The sequence below is a fragment of the Mustela erminea genome, chromosome 2, assembly GCF_009829155.1.
Source record: "Mustela erminea isolate mMusErm1 chromosome 2, mMusErm1.Pri, whole genome shotgun sequence".
Lineage (NCBI taxonomy): Eukaryota > Metazoa > Chordata > Mammalia > Carnivora > Mustelidae > Mustela > Mustela erminea.
In genome coordinates, this window is record NC_045615.1 from 92,542,466 (window position 1) to 92,557,186 (window position 14,721).

At 37.4% G+C, this 14,721-nt stretch overlaps 1 pseudogene; it reads left to right on the forward strand.

Annotated features, from left to right (window-relative positions):
- Positions 1-14,159: 14,159 nt before the first annotated feature.
- On the forward strand, positions 14,160-14,341 carry LOC116585337 (annotated as a pseudogene).
- The last annotated feature ends 380 nt before the right edge of the window (positions 14,342-14,721 follow it).

Sequence of the window (14,721 nt, forward strand, 5' to 3'; positions counted from 1 at the left end):
GAATGATAAAGGAGACAGAATACTAATAATGCAATTGAAATTAAAAAGGTAATATATGACTATTATCAACAGCCTATTCAAATGTAATCAAAACCTAGGTGACAAATATTAAGGAAAACTAGCCTAACGAAACTAACCTGTGATGACATGAAATGTCTGAACGGTACTGTAACTATTAAGGAAACCTGAGAGTTGCAAAAGCTAAAGAGAGTAACATAGATCAAGATGGTTTCACAGGTGAGTCTTACTAAACTCCCAAAGATTAGTACAGTTGGTAACTTGCATACCATACAACTGGTCAATTCTACTCATAGCAGTTTAGCTAAGAGCATTGCTCACACATGTGCACTATGAGATGTTCACCAAAAAAAGCAAAAAGCAAAATATTACAAAAAATGTAAATTCCCCCTGCTGGAGAATATTTTTAAAATTACATTTTATAAAAAAAATAAAATTGTGTTTTATTCACTCAGTGGAATGTGAGAAAGTAGAAACTATAACTGCTTGCAACAACATGGATGAATCTCATATAATGGTAAGTAAAACTAAGTCTCCAAAATCGTTCAATATGATACTCTTTTCATGATGTTCAAAAAAGCTAAAGCAAACACACACACAAATGCACATTTCCTAGAAAACAAGGAAATGATAAACACCTTAAAATTCAGGGTTATAGGAGACAGAGGTTTAAAAGTTCAGTGGTGTCCATAACATTATCTGCAATTCTTTTAGAGATCCTAGGAAATAAAGGGGAGTAGCTCTATCTTCTCCTCTCCTAGTAACAAATCTTTTTTTTTTTTTAAGATTTATTTATTTATTTATTTGACAGACAGAGATCGCAAGTAGGCAGAGAGGCAGGCAGAGAGAGAGGAGAAAGCAGGCTCCCTGCCGAGCAGAGAGCCCGATGCGGGGCTCGATCCCAGGACCCTGGGATCATGACCTGAGCTGAAGACAGAGGCTTTAACCCACTGAGCCACCCAGGCGCCCCTCCTAGTAACAAATCTTACCCAGATATTTTATGCAGGGAAATGAAATAAAGAGGGGCTGTTTCACCCCTCCCAGGCTGACGAATATTTAAGATGGATAACTTCCACATGTTGGTGTAGATATGGGGAAAAATAAACCTTAATGTTAATCTGAGAGCATAAAATTTATACAACTTTAGAGAACTATGTAGAAATACCTAAAAAAGTTAAAGTCGCACTTGCCCTATGAGTTACAAATTTCATTTCATAATTCCCATACAACTGCTCAAAGGAGACAAGTACAAGGGGCCATTCCCTGCACTACTGCTTACAACTGCAAAAATGTGGAAATGCCCATATATTCATCACAAGGAGAAGGATAAGGTGCAGTTTATTCTATACAACTGATAAGATGTGTGAACTAAGTTTGCATGCATTAATATCTCCAAAACATAAAACAAAGTTGCACTAGGATTCACATAGTATATGCCATTTATGTAAAGTTTGAAAGTGCATAATGGCACAGTATAAGCCATTTCTGTAAAGTTTGAAAGTACAACTGGGGGCCTGTCAGTTGAGTGATCAATTCTTGGTTTCATCTCAGGCAATGATCTCAGTGTCATGAGATCAAGCCCCACATTGGGCTAGTGCTCACCAGGGCAAGAATCCTACCTTCTCCTTCTGACCCTCCCCCAGCTCACACACTCTCTCAAATAAATAATTTTTTTAAGTACACAATACAATTTTGCATATTGTTTATGAATCTAGTCCATGTGTAATAAAAAACCAAAAACACATAGAGGGGTACAACTAACTCCAGAAGAGTGGTTTCCCATTTACTTTTGAGGAGGCAAAAGAGGAAAGGGTTACAAGGATGAGGTTTTGTAGGGATCTTTAATGTTTCATTTCTTTCAAATAAAAATAAGGTGTGAAAAGGAAACATGATAAAATAATACCTGTTCAATCCAAATTGTGTACCCTGTGTTTGTTACATTATTTTTTAAATTTTTCTATAGGTCTGAATTATTTCAACAATAAAATTTCATTGAATTCTGTAACAAAATAATTTGACATCTCAACCTTTACCTAAAGTCCCATAACCATGATTACCTCTAGTGAGAATTTGTAGCACACATAGAAGGGAATCACTGGAATCCTTGGAATGGTAAGATACGTCCAGTTTTGTTAGTAATTATTTGACTCAACTTAGCCTAAACTGTGACATGAAAGAGATTTTGGTAATATTATTTGTCCTCCTATAATATAAATTTTTATCAGTCATCAGGGAATAGCAGAAAGTACTTTTTTATAACAGATGGTTGAGGTTATATTAAAACTAAACGAACTAAAATCATTCATAGATGAGCAATTTCAAAACACTTAAAGTAATTAAAATCTTCAATTTTTCTATTGCAATTTTTTGGAAAACGTGTGAGCTCCAGAGAAAATTTCAGAAGCAATGAAGGGGAAATTACAAATGTAACTTATACATTTAAATATGGGTCATGGGTACAACTGAACTACCATGATTCTCATGGTATTTCCATTTCAATAATTGATACTATAAAAAAGGTATGTACTTTGATTTCAACCATGATATAGAGTCATCACAATAGCTACGGGCAAGTCTCAACTTGGATTTCTACTCCTTCCTCTTTCAAGACGCAGGAAATCTTATAATCTCTGAAAAGGATACACCCTTCATTACTACTGATGGCATCTCTACAATATGGTTTATGCCAGCATTCATTGGAATAATTTTTTTTTAATTTTTTTTTTTTAAGATTTATTTATTTGACAGACAGAGATCACAAGTAGGCAGAGAGGCGGGCAGAGAGAGAGGAGGAAGCAGGCTCCCTGCTGAGCAGAAAGCCCGATGCGGGACTCGATCCCAGGACCCTGAGATCATGACCTGAGCCGAAGGCAGCGGCTTAACCCACTGAGCCGGAATAATTTTTTAGAGATGCTATACTTCATATTCTGTACTGGGAAAAAAAGCTTATTAAAGGAATTTGCAAGAGAATAATTGCAAATAAAATGAAAGCATTCCTGAAGGGAGGGAAGAGTGGAATCCTGCCTAGAACATAAATAAATTTACATATTCATCTATTAAGCAAAAACAACTAATGAATTGTGAAATCAAGCGTAGCTAATTCAGTCATGAAGTTATATGAAAATCTCCATGTAAAATTCAGAGTCAGAATTCGCCTAAACAATTTCTATAAAATGGCTGACTCACCATCGCAGGTGTCACAAAGATCCATAAATAAATTGTAAGATCAAAAAATATAAAATTCATTTGCTAAAACTGAATTACTTTTCAAATACGTTTATGTTAGTAAACATTTGAATTAATTTTGCTAAATAAATCCTTCTTCCACTTTGAACATCCTTTAAAGGCATATAAATACCATACAGTCACATACCTGACTATATACAGCCCTTAGAAGAGAATATCCTCTTTGGAAGACCCAGACCCATTCATTGACCTCTTCAATCTGTGCTTTCCTCCCGAGCCTCTGTCCATTCATTTCTTCCTTCAGCAAATATTCAATAAATATCTCCATGTGATCCACATTATACACATACACACATACACATTATTCCCACAGGTGGGAATATTTAGTGGATGATGGTGATGTTATGTCCAGAGACTGTGTAAGCACTCCATAATTCCTACTTTCATGAAGATTACAAGCTAGTAGAGAAGGAACAACCAAAAAATTAATTACAATTATAATACATACCAAAAAGGAATCTTCTGGGAGTCAAAATGACAGGGGAGAGATCTAAGAGTCAGGCATGAGGTCCCCAAGAAGGCACAAGAACACTCTTGGTTTCCAGCCATTGTTTTACCTTGCTCCAGTCGCCCCATACAGCTTTTCTCAGGAAGCCAAGGCCATACCCCTATAGGCTTTACTCAGCCCTTTCCTCCCTCTTACCCCTTTCTTCCCCACATCCTGATCTATTCTTTCATAATGAGCCCGTGTCTGGCCTCCATCTTCAAATTTTCCAAATATACTTCATCCATTTAATATGCAGAGACTCCTGTGGGCCCTCGACACAGTTATTTCCTTGCGTCGGGTAAGTAAAAAGCCAAGAGAAGCAGCGATTGCCAATGGAAGGTTATCTTCTTTCCAAATTCTTACATATCACTCCTACCCCTCAGTCTGTTCCCTTTTATTGCAAAGAAGAAAATGAGAGCGGAAGCCTATGGAGGAGGAGGGAATGAAAGAAGAGAAAAAAGAAGAGAAAGTTAAAAGGGAATAAAAGGAGGAGAGAAGAGCATCACCGGCAAGTTCATGATCAATTTTAAAAGCACAGGTGAACTTTGACATGCCTTTTCCTCCCTCCTGTTGTTTTTTCCCTTCTCTCTTTCACCTTTCTCCTTGTGTCCCTTTTTATCTTCTGTGGCCTCAGGACACATACATGCGCAGTTTAAAACTTGTATCATGATATTACTAGAAGCAGAGATCTTCCGCCATACAGATTGCACAGCAATGCAAACATCAGCCCCTGGATGCAAAAAGTGCTTGATAGTTTTGAGGTCCCTTGTCCCTTAAGTAAGGCCTACCAAAGCTCTCATATCAGGTGTTTCACATACAGATTTGGAATGAAAAGAGGGCAGCACCTATATTTCTGCCAACTGGCATTGGCACTGGTTACTTCCACTGAATTTTACATCACCTTTCAGCCTTTGCTTATTACTTTGATTTTCCTCCTCTCTTCACCCCATCCTATTTGGACTGCCCTAACCCTTTCACACACATACCCAAATAGCAACCACCCAAAGTTATCTACTTACATGCATCTAGAAGACTAGAGTGAAATTTTGGTGCACTCACAGTTGGAGGTGGGGGTTACCGACCCGAGCAATAGAGAGAACAACTTGAAATTAAACTTTAGACACAGATGCTTTTCAAATCTCTTAGCTACTCCTGGCACTGGAAAATTTGCCTGGCCACCCTTCTTCCACATAGAAAATTGCTAACTGTCCTGTCTTTCCTCACCTAGTTTCATCTTCTGTCTCATTTTCAGGATGCAGAAACTCTAACTTCTTATTTTGTCATTCAGAGGAACCAGTTTGCCTTTGCCTCAATCCTAGCCCAGACTATTCCTTTTTAAGATTTCATCTATTTACTTGAGAGAGAGAGTTCAAGCAGGGAGGGTCAGGGGAGAGGGAGTCTGAAGCAGACTCAACACTGAGCACAGAGCCTGACATGGGGCTTGATCCCGCAACCACAAGATCACAATCTGAGCTGAAATCAAGTGTCAGTCACTTAACCGACTAAGTCACCCACGTACGCCTTGATCAGACTATATTTATACTGAAAGACAGCATTCTACATCCAAATGGTCCTGAACAACACTTAAGAAATTCATTTGTTTCACTGCAGAGGACTTCCTTCCTCGCCCTTAAGCTAACAGGTTCTTTTTTCCTCCTTGTTACAATTTTGAAAGCATAATTGTACATAAAAATAAAGCAAAAGCAAACAAATCAATCTCAAAGGAATAATACTGAAAGGGAAAATGTGCTATAATAAATATGTCTAAAAGTTCTGGCTAGTGCCTTGTAGTAAAAGTGCTTTATTAAAATAATTATAATGGAATTCCCTCCAACTAATACAGCTTATCTAACACTACATATGTGTTGTGTATACCCATCATTTTCTAAAATAGTAATAAAACGTCTAATATATGGCAAAAATACAATATGAGGAAAAAATAAAAAGAATGTTAAGACTTTAGCTAACAGACAAGCCATGTCAGAAACCTCAGAAATGCAAGCATAATGACTCCTGGAAGTTAAGTACATTGTCCAAGTCTGTTGGCTGGGTGAGTGAGTGGGGGCGGGGGTGTGGGCAGGAGGAGAGGTGTTGGTTGAAAAGATGAGGGTAGTAAACGTGAGAATAGCTAAATTAACCACTGAAATGACAACCACATGAAATATCAGTGTGGTACATTTGTTCCGCCTTCCACGGAAACTCTGAAGTGGTTAATCGCCCAACTTAATGAGCAAACCACAACCTAGCAGTCTGTTCCATCCAACCCTACAGTGATCCAATGCACAATGTCTTGGGAAAGAACCAAGAAAGAAAGCGAGGCTGGAGCTAACCAAAACATGTATCATGGCCTAGGAAAGTGTCAATGAATCTGGAACCAACCCTTTTTGAAAAATGTTATAGCAAAAAGTATCAAGACCTGACAGGTGTTCATGAGAATGTTGAAAAAGGGAAGATGAGAAGTAAAGCTGACTTCAGACTCAGAGTATGTTAAAAGTATTGAATTAATAACCATAGTTATCCTATGCTTAGGGATTATATACTCAAATGCAACATGATTGACAATAACTTAAATTTACATACCTGTAAATTGGAAGTAAGTTTTTAATTTGGCAAAGAAACCTTTTCCCTCCGCTAATGTCGAGTCAAAATGCATGTATCCAGCTGCAACATTCAGTGCATTTGTCATAACTAATTATTTTCACATTTTGGTGTCATGGATTTCTCAATAAGAATGATATGAAATTTGACCAATGATAACTTCAAAGTTTTGGTATTCTACATGCCAAAGAATTAAGGATTCAAACTGTACCTGTTAGTGCCATATATCATTTTCTAGCAAACAGTCAATGCTAGTTTGTATTTTAAGAAAGAAGAAAGGAAGAACAGTAGGGGAGGAAGGAAGAAAAGAAGGACGAAAAGAAGGAGAGAAGGGAGGGAGGAAGGAAAGGGAGGGAAAGAGGAAAGAAAGAAGGAAGAAGCTCATTCTTTGAAAATATACACATGACTGCATGTTTTGTGGTCATTTTCATTGAGAATGCCATATGAGGAAAGTGTCTAATTATAATAACTCATTCATCTCCAACACTTTTTAAATATAAGAGAGAAAGAAACTATAAGCAACCATATTTATCATTTTGACAGAATCAAAATATTTTTGCTGGTTTCAAAGATGAAGTACAGGCAATCTGTGGCATCCAGAGTCTTCCCAAGAGAAGATTCCCCGCGGCGCACGTAGGAAAATGGTAGATGAGGAGAAAACTTACTGCTGACATCCTTTGGTCATCCTTTTCCCTCTTTAGCTGAATATTTTGTTACATTTTTGGTCTGTTGAAATCCCCCAGCTAAATTCACTTTTTACTAAAGTGTCCCATAACAGAAAATAAGCTCCCATTCTTTTATATATAACAATCAAAAAAGCAATCTGACTGAAGACATTCGTACTAAGTACAGATGGGGCTGATACAAGTCCACACATTAAAGGCATATTTTCTAACTAAAATCAATTGATGGTTTGGTATGTGTAGGAAGGTCTTTTTGTCTATTTGTCTCATTTTGCTTTGTTTTTGCTTTTGTTTTGCTTGTTGTTTAGCCTGGAAACTTCCAAAACACTTCTTGCTTACTCTGACAGAGTAGTCTCACTCCGTGTATTTTAAGAGTAATTACACAATAATTCAATAGGGTTTTTTTTTAATTCAATAGATTTTTCTAACAGGTTGTTAATTCTTGCTAAAAACCAATAATACATCACTCTGTTTGTAGCACACTGGTCTTGTTTTGTTTCCACAGCACTTGTCCCTCTCTTAATCACTCCAGGCACTACAGAAGACAAGTTGTGAATTTTCAGCCTCACTCACTCAGGAGTTAGAATGAGAAAGTCTTGACCCATTTTCCCTGTAGGCCAGCAAGAGTGGTTCCTGCTCATCCACATGCCCATCCTGTTACTGAAGTTCCAAACCTGTAACATGCTAGCCCAGCCCATGCAAATAATTTTCTGCCTGTTGCTCCACATGTTCTCTTCTGCTATAATTAGAGCCCTACCCTGACTACATCTCTCCGGGGAGCCCTTGTCTTTGCACCACTCAGAAGCCAGGGTTCTCTAAACATCCCCACTGACCACCTTGAGCAAACCAAACATACTCAGCCCAAGTCTCTGTATCTGTCTCGTGTGGCTAACATACTCTCATAAAGCTATGTAGAATACGTGACCGAATGTACACCAATTACTCCACACAGCACCTAACATATAGTAAATGAAATAGCTTTGACTTCCCTTCTAAATAAGAGTGGTCTGTCGTAAGAAAATGTTAAATAGAAGTTTGTACTGGGCCAATAGTTTATTCAGTAAATGTCAATTTAAAATTCTAGGTGCAAAATCTCTAAGTAATACATATTCTTTTTTTCTGTGTTTCTCCAAAACTTGTTTTAAAAAAACAAAACAAAACAAAAAAATCAAAACAACCATACAAAGCTCCATTCCCAGATTTCTGAGTATTTAAAATGATATTGGAAGATTCTGGGAAGAGATGGTAGCGGAGGCATAGATTTGGAATCTCCCTGAATCCCCGACAAACAACAAGCAAACACTCAAAACCCTCAGACAATATCTACAACAAAACTAAGTGACAGAGTATCATTACACATCCCAAAATATGAGTCAGTGGCCCCCAGACCACCAAAGTGGGAAGAACCACATGGCATCTGAAACTGTTGAGGAGAAAATAGAGGTAAGGCCCAGGGGATTTCTGAAGGCCTTGAGAACTTGAGAAAACAAATATTGCCAAGAAATACTCATTGGAAAGCTTCCTAAGGCCAACTATAAACAGACACAAAACTTCAAGTGGGCTCTGCAGGCTTCACTCTACGGATGACAGCAACGGGGTCACAAGAAGTTTTGACTGTCCTGAGCTAGCCTCACCCCATGGACTCCTGAAAGCAACCAAACAAAGCTGCCTTCCAAGACTACACTGCACTAAAGAGAGACTCCACAGCAGAGTCCACATGAAGAGGAAAAGGTGCTATGGAGGTGGTGGGTTGGTAGGAAGAGCATGCTTATTCTATGTATAGAGTTCAGGAAAAGCTTCGGCGGTGAGAGAACACTGAACAGAGACTGGAGGGAAATACAAGAGTGTGGTAGTTTCCTAAGACTGCTATAGTAAATTGCTACAACTTACTAGCTTCAAGTGACACAAATTTATCCTCTCACATTTCTGGAAGTCAGGAGTGAATTCAACAGCCTCACTGGGCTAAACTCAAGCTGTCAGCAGGGCTGGTTCTTTCTGTAGGCTGCAAGGGACAATCCATTTCCCTTGCCTCATTCAGCTTCCAGAGGCCACCTTCTTCTCTTGGCTCCTCGCTACTCTCTGCTCCCTCTAACTGTTGCTTTGGTCCTCACAGCTACGACTCCTCTCTGATCTCCAGCCTCCCTCCTCTAAGGATCATTGTGATTGCATTAGTTCCATCTATATACTCCCAGATAAACCTCCCATCTTAAAATCCTCAGCCACATCTTCAAAGTCCTTTTTGCAGTGTAAGGTAACATATTTACAAAGTTCAGACTAGGATTTGGACATCTTTGGGGGTGGGGGGGTGGGTATTATTCAGCCTACCACATGGAGCACGCAAAGAGTAACTTTTTTGTATGAAGGCCAAAGTAAGATACACCTTCCACTTGCTTAAAGCTATGATGGATTATTATGTTCATAATTTCACTAGGACATAAACTAAACCACTTCCTCAGGGCTCTCAAAAAACCTTTCGTGTTTTGAAAAACAATTACTGCACTTTGGAATTTAACTGTAACACTAGAACCTGGGCAGAAGACATTTGAAAGATGAGACGAGGTTTAGATTAAAGGCAAATATCTATTCACTTCAAGCCATTTCAAAATCTGCTGTTTTCCTGCAAAAGCTTAATTAGGATGCCAAATTGTGTGTCAAAATGAAAAAGGAATACATTTTACATCAAAACCCAGCATGTCTGTTTCACCTATACTAGCTAACAACTGTCAAGACATAAAGAGCATACATTTATGAATCAATGTTTTACATATCTTCCTGTTGTTTAGCATTTGTATGTTAATTTAAGTAATATCTCATATGATTTACAGAAAAATGCTAACCTTCAGTCCTTGTGACAAAAGATAGGAGGTGGAAATGTGAAAATATTTTCATGTACTCATGGTTATCAATATGAAAGACAATGTATTTTATTAAAAACTAATAACTAGACCTCATAGAAGAAAGAAGATAGAATTTTTTAAAAAAATATAGGGGCACCTGGGTGGCTCAGTGGGTTAAGCCTCTGCCTTCAGCTCAGGTCATTATGTCAAGGTCCTAAGATGTAGCCCTGAATCAGGCTTTCTGCTCAGGAGGGAGCCTGCTTCCCCCTCTCTCTTTGCCTGCCTCTTTGCTTACTTGTGATCTCTGTCATATAAATAAATAAAACCTTAAAAAAAAAAGAAAAAATTTAAATACATATACACATAAATCTGTATACACACATAAGATTTCAAAATCTCACCTAATGTCCTACAAAGAGAGGCATATTCAAGTCCTGACTCTAGAATCAAATCTTCTCCATGTGACTCATTAGCACTATGATCTTAGCTGTAATGAGTTATAAACTCATTTTCCCATCTGTGAAATGGGGTTAATATAGGCACCACCTCTTACATTAGTGAGGATTAAATGAGTTTATGTAACATGAAATCTATGCAAGATTTAACCATAGGGAAAATCTTTCAAAAAATATATGCTACTACTTTCATCATTTTTTTTTACTTTTATCATTTAATCTTCAGGTTTAAATTTTAAGATTTTTAAGATTTATTTTATTTATCTATTTGAGAGAGAGAGAGTGTGTGAGTAGGTGAAGGGGCAGAGGGAGAGGGAGAGGATCTCAAACAGACTCTGCAATGAGCATATAGTTCAATTCAGTGCTCGATCTCATGACCCTGAAATCATGACCAGAGCCAAAACCATGAGTCAGATGTTTAATCGACTGAGCCACCCAGGCGCCACACAAATTTTAAGATTTTGAATAAATCATTTTCCCTATCATCTTCGTAGATCACTGAGAATCTGAAACACAGAAGCTAGAGTGTGTGGTTAAGTTAAAATGTTAAGTCCTATCAGGTCTCTCCTCTGGTTTCTAACTCATGCCAAGTGAAAGCAGAAGTCCTTACAATGGCCTAGAAGTTCTGCAGTCTCTCTGAGGGCATTTACTCCTCATCCCCTGTTGCTCTTCCTGCTATTGATGGGAATGCCAGTTCCTTCATGCCTCAGAGCATTTACCTGTGCTCTTCTGTCTGGAACACTTAGCCCCAGAGGTTTGCCAGTGCCTTCCCTCTTTCACATCTTAAGCAAAAGGCCTTCCCTCTTTACCCAATGAGCATTCCTTACCACCTTCAGTTTTTTCTTCAAAGAACTTCTTCCATTTCTATTATAAATTTAAAATTACCTATTTATCATATCTCCTGTCTGTCCTCTTCATCTGTATATAAATTCTGAGAAATCAGGAAATTTTGTCTCTTTTATTCATTGCTCTATCCCTTTGCCTAGAACAATGTCAAAGGTATTCAGGTACCCTATTTAAATTGATGTTTTCACTTTTGTTCTGTTGAGAGCCACACCAGGGCCCAGTCATTCATTACAAACTTCTACAGCCATATGAACAGAATGCTCCCCTCTACTATACTCCACAAGCAGAAACAGGTAGTTTGTGGGCCTTCCACATATGTTTACACATAGCTAGATTATATACTTTACTTCTCAATTCTCACAGAGCAAGACCAAGTATGAATGGAATATCTTTTATAATGAAAAAAGCTGCAAACTTGTCATTGTAATTTGATAAATTTTTCTTCTCTCTCAGAACTGTCATATCTTGTCATTATAATGTTTTATTCTGCTTAATCACACATATCCCATATGATGCTCCCAATGACTTTTTGGGAGATATACTACAATCCCTGTTTTACAGACGAGGAAGTAGAGTCTCAGAGAGCTTAAGGATCCTGACAGACGGTTAGAAAGCCTCATTAGGAGCGATTTGAACTTTGAGCTCTCTCCAGGGTCTATTCTCGGTACTCTGCTATATGGCCTCTTCAACTGTAGAAGACTGAACATTATTTTCAAAGAATCTTGAAGTCTAGAACCGCATTATTTCTTAAATCCTTAGAGACAAATTAGTATTTGAAATATGTGTGAAAGTATTGTTATTCTGTACAATTGCTCATAAAGACAAAGGTTTTGTTTTTGTTTCTTATAAAATGTACAAACTTCAAATATAGCTTTGCAGCAAAACATTCTCTGTATCACTGGAGAAGGCGGTCATCCGTTCTGCTGTTAAAGGGATGGCATAAAAATCATCAGTATATCCACTTAAAATTCAAGTTGGCTCCAAGTAGAAACTGACTTATAAAGTTGACTAAGTTAGTGAGTCAACAACTGAAAGAGCCACTCTCAAAAGAATATAGATCACACTGAAAAGAAGGCTAGAAAAAAACCCACTTGAGTCAAAATTGATTCTCTGTTCCAAGAAAGAAATTAAAATAAGAATGGAGATAACATCCTCTGTATGAAAAAGAAGCCTTCAGGATGAGCATATCAGATCTCATATAATGCTCTCAGAGTTAAGAGTTGAATCAGCATCAATGGATTCTAGAGGGATTTATTAGTCCGACAAGTCAACATGTATATTACATCTTGTTAAAGAAAAAATGCTCAATCAGAAAGAGCATTACTTGAAGCCCAGCCAAGGAGGTAACTAGTTTATAGGAGCACAACCTATATTTTATTCCTGTATTTTTACTCAGATCATTATTTCAGCCAAACATCTTTCAAAATTTATTTCCTCTTCTACATTTTTTGGGTTTCTGAAAAGTATCAAAGCTTAATTTCTCCTCTTTTATAATATGTTCTTCAGGTTAGCATATTATCTCTAATAGTTAAGCCCCCAAAAGTTGCAACGTAATCATAACAGAAATAGACTGTCATGTTGTGTTGAACCTATTGTATAAATTAACCCCCAACAGTCTTCAAGGATATTTTGTAGCCAGGGATTCATACTATTCCCCTACTTAGAAAAGGAATCTAAAATATATACTTGTGTTGCCTGGGGGGCTCAGTCAGTTAAGTGTCTGCCTTTAGCTTAGGTCATGATCTCAGGATCCAGGGATGGAGCCCCGTGTTGGGCTCCCTTGCTCAGCAGGGAGTCTGCTTCTCCCTTTCCCTTTGTACCCAACTCATGCTGGCTCTCTCTCTAGTGCTCTCTCTCAACTAAATAAAAAAAGGTACATTCTTCTAAAATAAAATAAAATAAAATAAAATAAAATAAATCCCTAATATTTGCACAATTATAGTTCTTTCCAAGAGAGTAATCATGTGCCTATTGGCAAATAGGCAAATCACTTTATCTTGTACTTCATATTGCATTTACTGATTAATAGCTATTCAGCTGACTAAATTATAATATACCAATATCTCAAAACAAAAAAAAAGCTAAAGATTTTAAAGTGACAATTACACCTCAATCAAAAAAACCACAAAATCTAATATGAAAGACAAATCTATTTCTTTCTTTCTTTTTTTTTTTTAAAGATTTATTTATTTATTTGACAGACAGAGATCACAAGTAGGCAGAGAGGCAGACAGAGAGAGAGGAGGAAGCAGGCTTCCTGCTGAGCAGAGAGCCCGATGTGGGGCTCGATACCAGGACCCTGGGATCATGACCTGAGCCGAAAGCAGAGGCTTTAACCCACTGAGCCACCCAGGCGCCCAAATCTATTTCTTTCTTATCTAAGGTAATTCTTCAGGAGGAATTTACCTTTGCCTTTTTCTTCATTTGCAATTGATATAGGCACCAGTTCATGTATGTTATAGTAGATTAGTATATTTACCTTACTTAACCCTAGCTGCTCTATGTCACAGACCAGGGAGATGTGGAAACAAATCTCAGCTTCATCTAAACTCATTAACTTTCAGTCCCTTAGAATCAGCACCTGTTCCAACATGTTGGAGAATGTTGGCCCAAATTATTTCGCAAAGTTCTGGTATGAAGATTGAGATTTTCTGATAGGCCTTGACACAGTGAGAAAAGATCATCAAAACAACTGTGGACAAAGAGTGTAAATCCTTAAGGAATCAACTAAATTCCACCATAAGATTAACACATTTTATTACAAATTACTTTTATTTTAAACAGAACCAACTAGCCAAGAACAAAAATGTATTCATTAGAAAACCTATCCTCAAGGCATATCTGTGTACAGTAAAAATAGACACTTCCTGAAAAACGAGGAACAAATAAAAATAGTTGACCTACAAATGTGAAGCATCACCACATTGATGGGATGATTTATTTTGATCTTCAGATACTATAATGAAGTTCAAATTCACAAATAATTCTAAGCTTTGCGCAGTGGCAGTATCGTAGCCAATGAGGTTTATCCGAGGCGCGATTATTGCTAATTGAAAACTTTCACAAATAATTCTAGCTGTAACTGTTCATTTACTTTCTTGACATTGGCAATATCACGACTAACAATGACTTACTAGATTTGGATTAAATGTATGTCTTTTATAATTTCAAGATCATCTCACTAAGATGACCCTAACTGCTAACCTTTTGGCAATTTTTTAAGTTCACTTAAATGCAGGAAATTTAATTGTCCCTTTAATCTTCATAACAAGAGCATTAGAAGTTTCCTCGGGCAGTTATCCTGAGGTCTAACAAGTTGATATATGAAAAGTGTTTATATCTTGGTTCATAATAAGATTTCAAAAAGTACTATTTGGTAAGTGGAATTATTCTCCACATTCTAAAGTTAGAGAGAGCACTTAAGTTATGAAGTTCCCAGAATCTGCTCTTGTCCATAATTCTGTGTTTAGTGTAAACTGTATGAAATTAGAAATCATGAGCATAAGAGAGGACGCCCATCTCTCTAACATCCAATTCCCTTCCCATACTGT